Source organism: Hipposideros armiger, unplaced genomic scaffold, assembly GCF_001890085.2.
Source record: "Hipposideros armiger isolate ML-2016 unplaced genomic scaffold, ASM189008v1 scaffold_265, whole genome shotgun sequence".
NCBI lineage: Eukaryota > Metazoa > Chordata > Mammalia > Chiroptera > Hipposideridae > Hipposideros > Hipposideros armiger.
Genome location: NW_017731615.1, coordinates 978,545 through 992,771, shown reverse-complemented (window position 1 = coordinate 992,771; position 14,227 = coordinate 978,545). Strand labels below are relative to the sequence as shown.

At 35.9% G+C, this 14,227-nt stretch overlaps 1 protein-coding gene across 6 annotated transcripts in view; it reads right to left on the bottom strand.

Annotated features, from left to right (window-relative positions):
- The window catches only part of AKAP6 (A-kinase anchoring protein 6), a 473,754-nt gene that overhangs the window by 47,909 nt on the left and 411,618 nt on the right, over positions 1 to 14,227 (bottom strand). The gene's annotated exons all lie outside the window — the stretch shown is intronic.

The following is a 14,227-nucleotide window of genomic DNA, read 5'->3' as shown; positions in this document are numbered from 1 at the left end:
GGTATATATTGAATATTACAATTTTAATAGAGTTTTTTCCTTTCTTAAAACATGTATACATCTTTTTGGCACCCTCTGTATATCATCTATTATTTGGGGGGAAAAAAAAAAAAAGGATGAGCAACATTTCTCTTCCGAAGCTTGATGAACAAAGCTTCTGTTCTGAAAACAGAAATTAGGATACTGGATTATTACTGCACTATTTGTTGGTTGCTGTGTTTCTTTTAATAGACATTGACACTATTTAAGAATATGCATGCATCAAAATAGCATTTGGCCCCCAGAAGCATTTGTATTGCTGCAGTGACCCAAAGCTGAACGATTCAAGCAAAATAGTGGATACACATGTCTAAAAATATTCTATCTTTTCTTTGCCTACGGATAGTGTGTAAGTGATATTCTAATTCAAAGCCTTCCGGAGAAATGATGATTATATCCACAAACATCACCGAATTACTAATCTCCTTCTACTGCCACAATTGGACTGTTCTAACAGTTAACAGATTGCTTATTAATCAACAAGGGTAAACAAGATAATGCAATTTCTTTTAGTGCGAGAGTTTTAATGCCTAAAAGTATTTGTGCTTAAAATGTTAATCTAGATAAGGCTTCATTAGAAGTCTTAAAATGATTAAGTGCTCTTCTCTGAAATGTGCTTGGAGTGGTGCTAGGCCAGCAGGTGGACATTTCATACAGATGTTCCACTTATTGATATAATACATGTTATAGCCGGTTAAATGACCCTCCCTCAGTAATAGCTGGGATCCTATTATTTCGGTAACGAGAAAACCCTGTACCTTTAATATTTCTGAATTTTAAATAAGGTGAATGACAAATTCTCAAACCTCTATTTATGGCAAAATATGACTCAGAATTTTATGATTCAACTTATCCCAATTCAGCATTTTTAGTTATGTTTCCGTCATTTCTTTCCCCAGGTTCATTACTATTTTCCTATATAACTCCTGATATAACCACCAGGTCTGAAAAATTTCTTTACTGATACTATTCATTAGCTCAATGCTGAATGAGGAGAAACCTCCAGACATTGAAAGATGAAGCAACAGGCATTGCTTCCATCTCCTCCAGTCCTGCTAACTGCCCCTCCCCACATGCATATTTTCTCTCTCTCTCTCTCTCTCTCTCTCTCTCTCTCACACACACACACACACACACACACACACACACACACACACACACACATACCCTTCGATTTGCTTTGTCGCTCTAGAACAACTGTTGGATAAGTTAAACTATCAAGCCCATTGATTTTTGGCCCACTGTGAAACACTTCAAGATGATAATATAGCCAACTGAAATTGGTTCAAATGAGTCCCATGAATATGAATATTGAGGATTTTTGTTTTGTTGTTAATTTGTTAAAGGGCTAAAAAAATCAAGAGATGCTTCTATGCCATTAAACTGGATCTCACAAAAGTCTCTTTGAAGGTGACTAGAATAATAACTACATTCCTCAAGACAACAAAAAGTCCCAATATTTTAGCCAAATGAAAATTTGCCATGGATGACACTAAAGGGGTGTGTGGAGCGAGCACAGACACATCAGGTATCATTTACAAAGTAGCCTAAATAGGCTCTTACAAAGTTCTGAAACAGAATGTGTGAGGTTACTAGGGGAAATTTTCCTAAATGTCACTGGCCATAAGTTTTTTATAAGTATCTATAATGTACCCAGTATTTAACTATCTAGATGATTCCCAACCCACATCTCAATGCAAGTCAGTCTAAGTGGTTTAAAAATTGTGAAAGCTGTTTTTGAAAACTATTGACATTCAATATCTGGTGTTTGGATCTTCACAGTTCTGCCATTTTTTTTCTTTAAATATCCAAAGAACTTAAGTCTACATTCTAGATTAGTAATTTATCTTATATGTATACTTGGGAATTAGGAGTACCTTAAAAGGGGGGGTGGAAATTGGGCATTTTACATGGCCAACTCATTTTTCAGTACTTTTTTTTATATCTAGGCGATATAATTGATAAAAATAAGGTTCTACATAAATGGGTTTCCATGACAACCATTACATTATACATATTTATTTATAAATCACAAACACATACTAAATAAAATCAGTGCATTTGCTAGCAATGTTTCTTAAAACCAGTATTTTACATTATTTCCATGATAAACTATGCATAGAGAAATGTTAAGTATAATTACATAGGAACAAATGATTATTAGAACTATTTTTGGCCTATATTTTCAGAGAAAAGTACTTTTACACAGAAACCCAAGCTAAGGATTCTAAGGCACAGAAATAAGACAAACTTATCCCTGCCTACCGGACCTCCTCAACTCTGAACTGCACCTTCCATCTGCGAGGCACTGTATCAGGCATGGAAGCTTCAAAAATGAGCACATTACTATTCTTTCCCTCAAGGTGCTGAGTTTCTACTGGAGGCGGATTGTACAAGTAAGTACAACACCAACAATAATGCAGAGAGGGAGGTGCTAACAGAAGCTTGTGCAAGTTGCTACTGGAGGAATTGGTGAAATTTCTAAGGAAAACATGCGAGCCAGGTGGTTCAAGTTGGGTGGTGGAGGTTATAAAGCTAAAAGGTCCAGAAGCAAGTAGCCTGGGGCATGGGAGTACCTAGTGTGTTAGAGAGAAGAGAGAGTGAAGCAGCTGGAAAAGGGAGTAGGGAACAGAAAAATTGGGGATGCTTTCATAATGGCCAATTTTGAAGCATTTTCCTTGATAGCTAATGAGATCATGTTGGTTCCCAAGCCTAGTCATGTTACCTTCCTAGAAAAGTATAAGGACAAGAAGAGGAAAAGGAAATTTAAAAAGAAAAACAATTAATTATCAGTATGTCTAAGTAAGAGATTCCAGATGCTTTTGTATTTAGTTATCCTTATTATTGATAAACTTGAGGCAATTTCTTGCTACAAGGCAACCTTGGTTAGTATGGAGGTAAGTGACTTAGATTATTTCTTATACTTGGATTATTAATTGGATTTATTTCAGAATCCAATTGTTGGGATACAGTTTGGAGTGCTACTTTTAAATTTCTGATGATCTACTTTATTTACTTATTTTACATTTCTACTCAGTTTCCTCATGTTACTAAAAAGGCAGATGTGCTATAAAAAATGAGAAGTCTAGAAAAGTAAAAATTAAAGTTTCTAAATTATTTTTTTGCTTTACAATGCACATATCATTTTCCCCCCCAAAGATTTTATTGGGTAATTGGGGAAGGGGAACAGTGTTAGGGAATTGGGGAAGGGGAACAGCCAAGTTGTTGTCCTTCAATCTTCGTTGTGGAGGGTGCAGCTAGCTCATCTCCAAGTCCAGTAGTCATCCAGCCACCTGTCGGCAGCTCGCGGCCACTCAGCTCAAGGTGCCAAGTTCAATTTTAGTTGTGGGTGGGCATAGCCCACCATCCAATGCAGGAGTCATACTGGCAACCTTGTTGTTAGGAGCACGTGCTCTCACCAGCTGAGCCATCCTGCCACATGTTGGCAGCTCAGCGGCATCTCAGTTCAGGCGCAGCTCACTGGCCCATATGGGAATCGAACTGGTAACCCTGTTGCTCAGAACTTGCTCTCTTAACCAACTGAGCCACTCAGCCGGCCCTAAGCATATCTTTCTAAACACATTGAGAGTTGCCAACAGGCTGAGGTTTTTGGTTTACACTTACAAACTCTCAATTTGATGTTCACTTCACCAATCATGGTGCAAACGGATGTTTTTGGGGAATTGGTCTTTTTTTCTCTCTCTCCAGACTTCCTCTGTCAACTCTTTTGACTGTTTAAACCACTCATATCATCAAGCCAAATGTGATGTAACATCATTCTTGACATTGGCTTCAGTTTAACACCATTAAAGGTACTTTACTAGTACTTTATATTGGTACTTTATTCTAGAGTATATATTAAACATATGCATGATGCACACATATTGCACAGATTAAGTATATTAACTTGAATAATCATATTGTTGACATTAAACAATAGTGTCATCTACTATTACAAAAGATATAAGTAAGCTTACAATAAAAAACTATAATTAGGCCAAGAACCAAAATGGGCACTAAGTGAAATGTCAGAACCAAATAGTGAGAGGAGATATAAAGAGGAAAATAATATTTTAGAAATACTGAAATCAAATATATGTTAAAAACAGAGAGAAAAAAAAATAAACTCCAAAGCAATTTGTCTCCCTATCTCATACATAATTTTATTCAGCAGGTTAATGTAACATCATTAAGTAGGTTGATATGAACTCAGTGGTGTGACTTTAGGTAATCTGTCCAATAAAAAGAAAACTATGGGCCGGCCTAGTGGTGCGTTGGTTAGGAGACACATGGGACGCCAGCTCTGAGCAGCAGGGCCCCAGTTCGGATCTCACATGAGGGCCAGTGACGCTGCGCCCTCTACATCTAAGATGGTGAATAACAGCTCAACCTGGAGTTGGCTGCTGTGAGTCACCGGCGACAACATAAACTGCAGTGGGGCTGGTTGACAGCTGGCGTGAGCTTTTGAGCTGCCCATGAGCCGCCGTGAGCGGTTGTCCAATGGCTGGCAAGTGACTGCCTCACCCGGGAAGAGCTCAATGATAATATCAACATGGGCCAATGAAGCGATGTTCTCCACAACTAGACTGAAGAACAAAAAGACAGCAACTTGTCTGTTCCACTTACCCAATTCCCCAATGCTGTTCCCCTCCCCCAATTCCCCAATAAAATCTTTTAAAAACCCCCAAAAAACCATGACTAATTTCATTTATAAAGTCAAACATGACTTTACCTTCTAGATTGATCAGTTGTTTAACAATACCTATTGAGTATGCCTTCTGTGTGGCAAAAACAAATAACGTTTCTATCATCACATATGATATGTACCTGCCTTCAATCTAGTTGGAATAAGGAACTATATGGACAGAGAAGGGAAAAGTGAAAAAAGACAGGCAAATCCTTCTAGTTTAAATAGCATCAAGTGGATAGCTCCACCTCCCTACTGCAAAGGTTTCCTGTATTTTTTCATGTGTTTTTCTTCTGTTTTGCATTTTCTGTATTTTACCATTTTAATTTTATGCAGTGAGCAGTTGTCTTCCCTTGGTCTGCCACCTGTGACCAGATTTTCTAAAGGGAAGGTTCTCAGAGTATGTTCCCCAAACCACGCAGCATTAGTGATACCTGGGAACTTCCTAGAAATGCAGATTCTCTGGCGCCACTCCACATCTTCTCAACTAGAATCTGGGGTGGGCCCCAGTGAGGCAGAGTTTAATAAGCTCTACAGATGATTACAAGGCATGCTAAATTTTGAAAACACTGGTCTAAAGAAACAGAGGAACTTAGTTTTTCAGATAAGGGGATTAAGCTAGTTGAGTAGATTGTTTTTTTTAGAAGTATAGACTAGAAGTCATAAGTTCTGATTTTGGAGTCATGCTGGTTGGTAGCCAAGAACCTAAGGACAATGCATACCCAATAGTGATCAATTATTTTTTAAATTGTTATTGAATGACTGAAAAAAATGAATTAATCAATTAATGGATAGATCTTTTCAACCAGTGATATATTTATATTATTAGTATTTCTTGATGATCTCCAGAATTTTCAATATAATTATTAAGAATGCTGATATGGGGCCGGCCAAGTGGCGCGATGGTTAAGAGCTGGCTTGGGATGCCAGAGGGCCCCGGTTCAGATCCCACATATGAGGGCCAGTGACACTGCCCTCTACAGCTAAGATGCTGAACAACAGCTCAACCTGGAGCTGGGCTGCCATGAGTCGCCGGCGATGGCGTAGGTTGCAGCCCCTGTGGCAGTGGGTTGCCATGGGCTGCGGTGTGTAGCCAGCAGCCAGCGTGAGTGGCCAGCAGCCGCAGTGAGCGGCAGTCCAGAAGCCAGCGACTGATCTGCCTTGCCAGGGAAGAGTGCAATGATGGTGCCAACTTGGTCCAGTGAAGCAACGTCCTCCACAACTAGACTGAAGAACAAAATGACAGCAACTTGTCTGTTTCCCGTCCCCCAATTCCCCAGCGCTGTTCCCATCCCCCCAATTCCCCAATAAAAATCTTTAAAAAAAAAAGAATGCTGGTATGTTTAAATACCACTTTTGGGGATTTTGCTCTTTTTTGTCATTTTTATCAAGTAAGTCATTCAGTAATGAATGACTAACATATATGTCATTGTGCTAAATTAAATAACAGTTTTGGTCTCATAAAGCTTACATAGTAAAACAAAATCATGATGATTGTTTGAAAAGTACAAGACATCAGATGCAGGTAATGATAATACCGGAAGCCATGGTCAGATAAGAACATACAGCAGGTGGGAATTATGAGAGGCTATACTGACTAGTACCTCTGTGATTCCTCAGGAGATGCTTTTGACTGGTTGGTTTGGGAGCAGGTTGGCAAAACATTACATGAATGATATTTCTTGTATCAATAAGCATTTATTGGGTATCAATTATGTGCCAACCATCATATTTTTCATTACAAAATTGGTATTGTTGGATAAGAGGCATATAATGTGACACCTATTCTTAAATGCTTGTGATTTGGCTGTACAGAGAAGACACTGGATCCTCAGAGTGTGACATTATCAACACAAGGCAAAGGTTGTGATAAGACCTAACCCATCAGGTTTCTGTAGGTTTAAATTAGGTAAGGAAGGTGAATGTGCTTTGTGACTACTGAGGCTATGACCCAAATGTATGGTGTGATCAATACAAAAGCTAAATGATGGGTATTGACTTGGGGGATGAGAAAATCATTACTAGCTGGTGTAGATAAAGATTCAGGGGATTAGAACTAGGCTGTCAAAGTTGCTGAAGATTGAAAAGGTGAAGGGAAGGGAGGAGACAGGCATTATAGTTGGGGAATTCACTTAAGAAACAGTCAAGAAATCACAACCTTTGTAACATTTTAAAAGAGAATGGAAGTTCAAGTGGAATAGGATAATAATCATAATTCCATCATCTACCCATCCATCCATCCAATTGTACTTATTGTGTGCCTCCTATGTGCCAAGCACTGTTCTCAGTGGTGGGGATATAAGAATAAGCAACCAGATTTCTGCTTTCATGAAATTTACATGCAAATTTTTCTGGAGGGGTGATGAAAGCTTGGAAATAAAACAAGTAACTATACAAGAAAATATCAGCTAGTGATAACAGCTACAAAACAATATAAGGTGATATGATAGAAAGTAGCAGGGAGTTACTTTAGATTGGCTTCTCTGAGGAGGTGACAACATATAATAAGTTCAGATGTACAAACAAAATATAACTTACACTGTAATAATTTAGGCAAGATAATATTTATAAAATCAAGGCTAATGTATGCCATAGAAAGTCTTACTTTATGATAAGTATAGGGTATTAATGGTTAAAGATGGAATGCTTATCAATAAAATAAATGTAGTTAAAATGCACTTGGTACAATTACGTCAGGAAAAAATAGAGTTTTCAACAAATGGTGCTGGGACAACTGAACATCCACATGCAAAAAAATGAATTGGACTCCCATCTCACACCATACGCAAAATTAATCCAAAATGCATCACAGACCTAAATATAAGAGCTATAACTAAAAATATTTAAAAGAAAACATAGGAGTAAATCTTCATGACCTTGAGCTAGGCAATCATTTTTTAGATATGACACCAAAAGTACAAGTGATTTTTGGACAGCTTTATCAAAATTAAAAACTTTTACTCTCCAAATGACATCATAAAAAAAAGTAAAAAGACAACCCACAGAATGGGAGAAAATATCTAAAAATTATGTATCTGATAAAGAACTTGTATACAGGATGTGTAAAAGAACCCTTAAAACTCAACAATATAAAAATAAGTAACTCCATCTTAAACTGGGTAAAATAATATTTAAATAGACATTTCTCCAAAAAAGACATACAAATGGCCAATAAACACATGAAAAGACATTCGACATCATTAGCCATCAGGGAAATGCAAATACAAACCACAATTAGATAGTACTTAACCTCCAAAAAAAAAAAAAACTAAAACAAAAATAAAAAATAATGTTGGTGAGGATGCAGAGAAATAAAAACCCTCATACATTGCTCATGGGATTGCAAAATGGTGCAGTCACTTTGGACTCCAGTATAACATTGCCTCAAAAAGTGAAACATAGAGTTACTATATGACCCAACAACTTCTCTCCTACATATATGACCCCCAAAATTGTAAACATATGGGAAACACACAAAAACCTGTAGACAAATATTCATAACTACATTATTCATAATAGCCAAAAAGTGGAAACAACCCAAACATCTATCAATGGATGAATGGATAAAAAAATGTAATCTATCTATACAATGGAATATTATTTGACAATAAAAAGGAATGAAGTAGTGATATATGCTACAACATGGATGAACCTTGAAAACATTTTGCTAAGTGAAAAAAGCCAGTCACAAAAGGCCACATATTGTATCACTCCATTTAGATGAAATGTCCAGAACAGATGAATAAATAGAAATAGAAAGCATTAGTGGTTGCCAGGGGTTGCAGTCAGGCGGAATATGGAGTGACTGCTAATGGGTAAGGGGTTACTTTTGAGGGTGGTGAAAACATTCTGAAATTAGATTTTATAGTATGTGAATTATGTATCAATAAAGCTGTTTTTTTTAAACACTTGGTAAGTCCAGGTATATATTATCAACCACATAACCAATTATATAATCAGAGAATTTACCATTCCTTTAGGGTATGTCAGGACAACAGACCCTATGATATTACTAAGACCATCCAGTCATCATGGTTTTGCAACCATGAGTCAATAAACAGATTAATACGCTTACAAATGCAAACTTAGGGCTATGATTTAGTTTTTAAAAAAGTAATGGCTATAAAATTTCCTACAATAGAGTCATAACTACAAACCTATAATCTCAGATAAGACATCCTGCTATATAAGAAAAATAATGCAGTGCCTTTTTAAATATAACTGTCCTACTTCTAGAAATATCATAAAACATAAACAGGAAAGCATACATCAAAGATCATGGATGTGGAAAAGGAATTAAAGAAAATGTGAAAGTTGAAGAATGTTATTTAAGTCTAATTATTGCTGTGACGAGTTTCACATATAAGTATATACATCTTATGAAATTGTAATCTATTGTGTTGTTGGTGTCAGTGCAAAAATGAAAGACCTGACATGTCAAATATACTTCATGTACTTTATTATTTTTTTTTTACTTTCAAAGGCTTTTATTTTATTTATTTTTATTTTTTTAATTAAGGGTTATTGGGGTGACAATTGTTAGAAAAGTTACATAGATTTAAGCTCATGTACTTTACCAAAGATCATTCTGAGTTGAAAATATACGAGGTATGGCAATTAAGTTTGCGAACTCATCCTAGAAAAAGTGTTACATACCCCATTGCTGAATATCACTACGGTCACCTTCAAAGTACTCCCCTTGGGAAGCTATGCACTGACGCCAGTGCCTAGTCCACCCTTCAAAGCAATTTTGGAACTCTTTTTCTAGAATGGCCATCAGAGCTGTCATCATATTACCCTTGATGTCATCAAAATGTCTTCCTTTCAACATTTCCTTTATCTTTGGGTAAAGAAAGAAGTCATTGGGGGATAGATCAGGTGAGTAGGGAGGGTGTCCCAATACAGTTATTTGTTTACTGAATAAACTTCCTCACAGGCAGCGCCGTGTCAGCTGGTGGACTATCGTGATGCAAAAGCCATGAATTGTTGGTGAAAACTTCAGGTCGTTTTTGTCTAACCCTTTCACTCAGCCTTTCCTACACTTCCAAATAGTAAACTTGGTTAAGTGTTTGTCCAGTTAGTACAAATTCATAATGAATAATCTCTCTGATATAAAAAAAGTTTAGCAAAATCATTGGAACAAGTTCAGAAAGGTAATTGTCAGACCTTATATACCTGAATCAATACAAAATAAAAATGCTATGTTCTCTTTATTTTTTTGTTCATTATTATAGTTTCACAATGTTCTCTTTAGATATGTCAAGATTTAATAAATAAAATAAATAAATATTTATTTACTTGAATAAAAAATAATAGCCAACAATTATTGAGTCTAATTACTAGAACACTATTCTTAAATATTTATTAGCTATTTTTTACTAATCTCCTATGCTAATGACAATCATTTTGTATTTCAGTGTGCTATGCATTTTTTTTAGGTATTTTATATATGTTGACTCATTTAATCTTCACTACAGTGCTATGAAATATGTATTATTGTCATCTACCTATTTTTCAAGTGAGGACATGGAGGCACAGAGGGTTTAAGTAACTAACCAGAGATAACACAGCTAATAAGCAGCAAAGGTAAAATTTTAACCCATGCAACCTGAATTCAGGGCCAATTCACAAAAATACATGTTACATTGCCTTTCATAAGAGAGCTGAAAAACCTGTAAGATTTCTACATTATTGGACCATCTCTGCCCCTGACTTCTAGCCAGAAGTAGCCACAGCCATAAAATTATTGTTGGTAAGAGAGCCAACTACTTCTTCTGTACACCTTTCAGGGGTCTATCTTATATCCATTTCTCAGTGTGCAAATATGTTAAGAACTAATAATCTATGCAACTTGTAAGCGTGGTTATGACAGCAGAGATGGAAAAAATATTAATTCGTTCTTTTAGCAAATACTTATTGAACACCTACTATAATGGGCACACTTCTGAGTGTTTGAGATACATTAGTGAACAAAATAGACAATAATTTCTGCCCTCAAGACCCTCATATTCTAGCATACAGTGGGAGATCATCTCTTTTCTTAGAAAGATATAAATTATATCAATAATAAATAAGAGATTGAACAAAAATTGAAAACATTCATTAGACAAATATCATCAAAGTTTCCAACAAGGGGTCAGCAAATCTTTTGGTCCTGACTGCTGCATTCTTGAGCCAATTAACTTAACCATACCTAGTGTCTAAACACACAATTAACTATATCTAGTGCTTAACTATACCGAGTGTATAAATGTTGCAAATAATTTCCATCCTGGAATTGTAAAAATGTAATGCTTCAAAACAGCAAAAAAAAAAAATTAAAATACCTCAAGTGAAGTATGAATGACGACTTGCATATTTTAAAGAAAATATAGGCAAATGACATCTGCGTATTTTAACTTATTCCAAACTTGAAAGACTATATCAGCCAATATAGGAACGCAGCTCAGTTGCAAACACTGGGACTTAATCTATATTGAAGCTAAATATTCTATAAGCATGCAGTGAAGTGCAAAAAATAGCAATTGAAAAATGACATGATTAAATGGCACGACATGCAATCATTTGCTCTCAATTATATCAATGTATCTTCTTCATTTCTAGGAGTCAGGCAGAAATATTGTTTTTTAAATGCCTCTATTAAATTGGTCACCAATAATAAAATAGATGAGAGTCCTAATAAGCTCATTTACATAACATACATCACACACCACAAAACTATTCTCTCCAAACAGTTTTGCTCATAGATTTGTCTCCGGGTTGTCAGGAGTCTTTGCTACATTAGCAGATTTCAAAAGCATAATACTGCCGTCAGGACCATTTGTAGAAAATGTTTATGAAACTTTTCTAGTTAACCCTTGGCAGGATCCTTATTACTAATTATGAAAAAGGTATTGATATAATATCTTGGCTGTCACATTTTATTATGGTGATGCTAGAGACAGAATCTAGGTCTGACATTTTGGAAATACCATCTAATTGCAAGTCAGAAACACAGAATGACAGTCTTAAGTAGATTATAACTTCTTTCAAAATAACAAACTGGTTTATTTAATGTAAAAACTAGATTTTAAAAATAGCATTGAGGCCCCCTAAATTGGTTCACCAAACACATCTCTACCAGCTCTTTGAAGAGGGTCTGGGATGTGTGCCAAAATAGTTTTAAAATTGTGCATGACAATGTAAGTATAGATTCTAACACTGAATGATTTCTTATAACCATTTAAAATCAAAATATTTTCTGTGAATACTTTCATTTTTAAGAACAATCTTCTCCCTTCTGTTCATCTAGGCAGCAGCCCAGCCATCTTTACCTCCGTGGCCTAATTAGCCTGACTTTTGACCTAGAAAAAAATCTTACTTTTTCTTGCAATCTAGTATCCTCACGAATCAAGTTGAATCATTAAGGGCCACCAGAACAATTAATTAATACTATAGATTCTTGGAGACTCTTGGATGAATGGTGTCATTCAGAAGAAAGCTAATCATTCTTTTACAAATGCTCATTTTATGTTTTAATTGTTTGTACCCTCATCTCTTGAAAAAAATATTCATTATATTTGGAAAGGAGTATTTCTATTCTTCTTAGCTATTTTTCAGCTGTGGACCCAAATACAATAACCACTCTAAAAATGCAGACATTCATTATGTTATTCCATGAAAACTGTTGTTATCCCCGTATGGCATTCTTTAATTTCTTTGTGACTTTCCCTCCACTAGGTTAAGTACTTTTAAATATATTTGTTGTTAAGAATCAAGCTCAGTGGTCATGTGCTTAGTTCATATTCACATGTAATTAGTAATATGTTATAAACTTCCTTTCCTAAATTAAAAACACTATTAAAATTCCAGACATACAAAACAATATGAAGATTAAGTTACTCTAAAGAAAACTGTAATAGCTTACAGATTGCTTGTATCATTACTAAAATGCTGGTATCTATTACAGAGTCTCCCTGGAATAAAGAATTCACTTTTGGCAATAATCTTTTAAAAACGTCCATTATTGTTAAGATGCTAAACCAGTCTCCAATTATAAAAAGGTAACTTTTAGCAATCAAGGGGAAAGGGTGCTGCAACGTAGCCATTATACTAGAAAATACCTTTTCTTAAAATCTCACAGTCACTCCTTTCAAAAGCAGATAAGGCATTGCCATTTATTTTTATATTATTATATTTTTAAACGTATTTACAACACCCACTGTACTTTTTATCTCTTATTGATTCTGTGGGGATATTTCCAAGTAATTCTGGGGTATGGAAGGTGATTTTCTTCTATAGGTTATCTGTCAATACCAGCTATCTGAATTCATCTGTGCTTTTAATGGGTCTTGCATATTCATTGGTCAGGTCAAAGCAATATGCAGTACAGTCTTGAGGAAAGGAGGAAAAGGATTGTATATGGCAGGGTATAGCGCAATACACCCATCAGGATAAATCTATAAGAGAAGGATCGCCATAGAGACCCCACCTGGAGAATGCAGCTGTATGTACTAAGAAGGCAAGCATGAGAATACAAGAGCCAGGCTGACCCGAGAGGAATTTCTAGAAATAACGTGGAACACCCAAGAAAGGACAGGTTATTGGACTAATTAGTTTCATGATGCACCCAGCTCTGCTTTATGGTGTTTCTCTATCTCTATCTTCTATCTACAGTTGGCCATTCTTCAACCTTCTCTTCTAAAAACCGTATGTCTTCCAGACCCATCTCCAGCTAACTTACTCTTTACTTCCCATGAAGCCACTCCTAGAACTCATCACCAAGCTCAGAGGCTTACTTGAAGTATAACAACTAGGAATTGTATCTTGGGGAAGTATTCCTGTTATTCCAGAATCCTATGGATGAAAAAGAAATGAATTGAAGAACTCTAAGGACCCAACAAGAATGTAAGACAAGAGTGAGGCTGTGGGGAATAACACCACTTAAAAAGGAGGAAAGTGATACTAGGGAGAAAAAGTCAACATTGGAAAGACCCTACTGTTTATTCATTTACTCCTCCCTAACCTAGAATAGGCTGAGGTATAGACAGCTCTATAAACTCCATATTTCTCTTTTTATTTTCATAGCATCTAAAATAAATAGGACATTTTCCTGTGAGCTTGGGCCACTGGGAATCTGCTTCTTAGCTTTTTCCCTTTGTGTTTGTGGTGGAAACCCAGGACAACTGGCCTCTTTTTCACCAGTTTTCAGTATTCCCAGATGTGCAGCAATACTAACCACACTCTCAGGGCCATTTAGAAGTTTAACTAATAGATAATGGCAAAACACCCTTCAACTATTATATTAGGTAGTGGAGAGATGCTGGCTAAATATTAACCAACTGGTAAATTGGTGTAATGATTATTTAACTCAAAGCAATATTCTGGAACCTTGTGAAAAGAAAATGTAATAAGAATTTCATTCTTTAAACACTCCTATAGCTAAAACAAAGCAAGAGGTCCAGGAGAATTTTTGGAGGGCATTTTCTTGAATAAAAGTAATTTTCCTTTTAGAGGGATATA